This window comes from Pseudorca crassidens, chromosome X (assembly GCF_039906515.1).
Source record: "Pseudorca crassidens isolate mPseCra1 chromosome X, mPseCra1.hap1, whole genome shotgun sequence".
Classification (NCBI taxonomy): Eukaryota; Metazoa; Chordata; class Mammalia; order Artiodactyla; family Delphinidae; genus Pseudorca; species Pseudorca crassidens.
Window position 1 is genome coordinate 111482529 of NC_090317.1, and position 3044 is coordinate 111485572.

At 49.0% G+C, this 3044-nt stretch overlaps 1 pseudogene; it reads right to left on the minus strand.

Moving 5' to 3' along the window:
• Nucleotides 1–855: 855 nt before the first annotated feature.
• LOC137216718 (melanoma-associated antigen B5-like) lies at nucleotides 856–1909 on the minus strand (annotated as a pseudogene).
• Nucleotides 1910–3044: the final 1135 nt, after the last annotated feature.

A 3044-nucleotide genomic window follows, 5' to 3' on the forward strand; every position in this document is an offset into this window, starting at 1 on the left:
TTAGTGGTCTTAGAAGAAGAGCAAGAGAGACCAGAACTCACTCTCTCTGCCATGTGAGGACAGAGAGAAGGTTGCTGTCTGCAAGCCAGGAAGAGAGCTCTCACAAGGAATGGAACCAACTGGCACATTGATTGTGAACTTCCCAACTTCCATAGAGAAAAATAAATGGCTGTTGTTTAAGCCACCCAGTCTGTGGTATTGTTATAGCAACCTGAGCAGACTAATAGAGGGTTTTTTCTGTCAACTCTGAAGCATACTGTTGGAGGGTTTGGCCTCTACTCACCACTTCCAGGACCTCAACTAGCCCACCACACAATGGGAATGAAAATTACATTCCACTGAGGACTTGCAGTTTCCTAAAGTCCCAAACTGCCTTGCTCAGGAATTTTACACTTAACTGCTATCATAAGGAACACCCTCTCCTCACCCATTCTTTTTACTTTACCTATAGATCATAGAGAATATTCCAGTATCTTACTCATATGAGTGCAACTCACAGGCTCTAAAATTCTATGAGTAGAGGCTGGATTTTCTTTCTTAGCATCCCCAGTACTAACACTGAACCTTCCAAAGAGCAGATACTCAACGTTTGGTGAATAAAAGAGCCAGTAAACACAAGGTGTAATTTATTAAGATTTAATTTCTCTTTCTTGAAGAAGCTAAGAAACTCAGAGTATAAATCAATTATTTTTACAAAGCTAAAGATTAAAAGGAACAAGGAAAACTAAGATTGATCATGTTTTACTTTTTTTTCTATTCCATTATCCTAACTTTTACTGTGGGATTCTTTCACATTTTCAAGAATATAATCCCTATTGTGATGTTATATTTTCTTGTCTGGGGGATAAAAAAACCTCAGACTTCAACAGGGGTGGGAAGATATTGCTGGGCATGGCCCTGGAAGGTGCACTGACTGGCAGTAGTGTCAGCCCTGGCTGCATCCATGGCTCTGGCTTTCTCTTCTTCATCTCGCGAAGCTTCTTTGTAATAAGATGGAAAGGCACTGGGAACTGTATCATTGACCTTTGCCAAAAATTCCAGGACTTTCCCCTTGCTGGTTTCAGCGCGGGCTCTCGGGCCCCACAGGAACTCATAGCGCGGAGGATCGCTGTCGGGCACCTGGCGGTACTCCAGGTACTTCAGCCTCACTAAATCTTTGGTGATGAGCTACCTGGGCTCCCCATAGATGAAATGTTTCCTTCCAGCATACACTCGCATCATACTCAGGAATTTCCAGATGTCTTCCTCAGTGGCACAGTTGCCCTTCATGAAGATCATGCCCAGGAGATTCATCAGGAGACGGGTCTTGGGTAACCCCCTTCCACCACGCACCCTCCCATTGTTGGGAAGTTTCAATTTGCTGACAAGATCGTAGCAGTGACTGGTTGAGTCGACTTCCTTCACATCTACTGCAAAGACTATCTCAGTGCGCTCAGAGGCTCTCTTGAGAATCTCAGCAAATCGGTCATGGTAGCTTTGGTGGACAATCTTCAGCATATCTTCCTTCATAATGGGCTGTTTCATTTTATACTTGTACAGAAGGAACTGCTGCTCCAACAACCCAGCTTTCCTGGTTAAAAAGTCAGTCCCTGAGCTCTCAGTGAGGGATGGGACCTCATAGGCGCTTGCCCTATCCTCATGTTGGCCGTTGGAAGCTTCATCAGATATCGTGTAAGAAATGCCTGCAGAAGTAGTGGTGGTAGTTGGTGCTCTTTGAGGCTCCTGGGCAGTGCTACATGACCCAGCAGCAGGCAGACTTTGGGTAGTGCCTCCACACTGAGGAGAGGAGGTGGCAGTGGACTCCTCTTCTGCTGCTGCTATGGCCTGGGCACCCCCACAACGCGGTCTCACCTCCGGCCTGGTGGCGTTTATCACCAGCGTGGGCCTTACTCTTCTGACTCTGAGGCATGGTCAAGGACAGCAGGAAGGAGTATAGCCAGGAGGTCAGAAGATGTGGACACCTGGAGGAAGGAGAATAAGATGCTGTGAGCACCTTCAGCGGGGAGATTCCTCCCTGGCTTTAACCAAGGCCGCCTCTGCAGGGTCCTTGAGGGCACTGCTCTAGGCCCCCTCAAAGCTTCTGTTTTGGTCAGCCTGTCCCCTGAGACCCCTGTGGAGGATGTTAGAACCTTAGACTGCAGCCTGCCAGCCCTGCCTGGGGTATACTGGGATAACAGCCGGGGCTGCCAGTCGGAAGCCTCTGTTGTGGGATGTGACAGTCTTCTCAGTTTACAGTCAGGATCATCATGTCAACTGTTGGCAAGTCCAGGGCCCCCTCTATTCTGGTGCTTTGAAGTTGACACCTCAAACCAAATCCACCACTTCCCTGAGACCCCAGAGGAGGAAGTAAAGGGGTTCCTTATCCCCTCTCTCTGTCAGGGGGCACCCAACTGAGAGCTATGTGGAGCCCTCTCTGTCATGGGCTGCTTGGGTGCTCAGTTGTCGTTCAGGATACTCACCTGTTCTCTAGGTAGTACCTGGTACACCTCCCCTCTGCTGACTGGTGGCTGCAATTCATACTAACTTTATACTCTTCTCTCTTACATTTGATGTAAATAAGTGAGGGTGATCCTCAGCCTGACAGCCCTGCCCTGAACCTTCAAGTTCTGAATGCAAAGGTGGGGTCTAGATTTTTTGTTATCTATTCAATGATTGGTGATCCCTTCCGTCTTTCCCTTCCTTTGACCCTTGGCATAGTCTGGGACTTCTCTCTTCCTGCCAGCGTCTCCTGAGACACACCCCACCCCAGGAGTATGTGAGGGTTCCCCAGTTGCCAGTGGTCTCCAAGGCTGAGAATAGGGGATGGATTCTCTTATACCCTAGTTGTGGGTGTTCCCTCCAGACAACTAAACTACTGGAAAGATCTGGAAATCCTCCTACTGTGGGGGATAAACTATCCCTTATAAACAAAATCTCTCACCCCCCACCTCCCGCCTCCCCACCACCCTCAGCCTTCCTGCCTCCCACCCCCCACCCCTGGCCTCCCATCCCCACTTCCCCGCCTCCCTCCATCCCCCCACCCTCCCCTCCCCGTGATACCATAG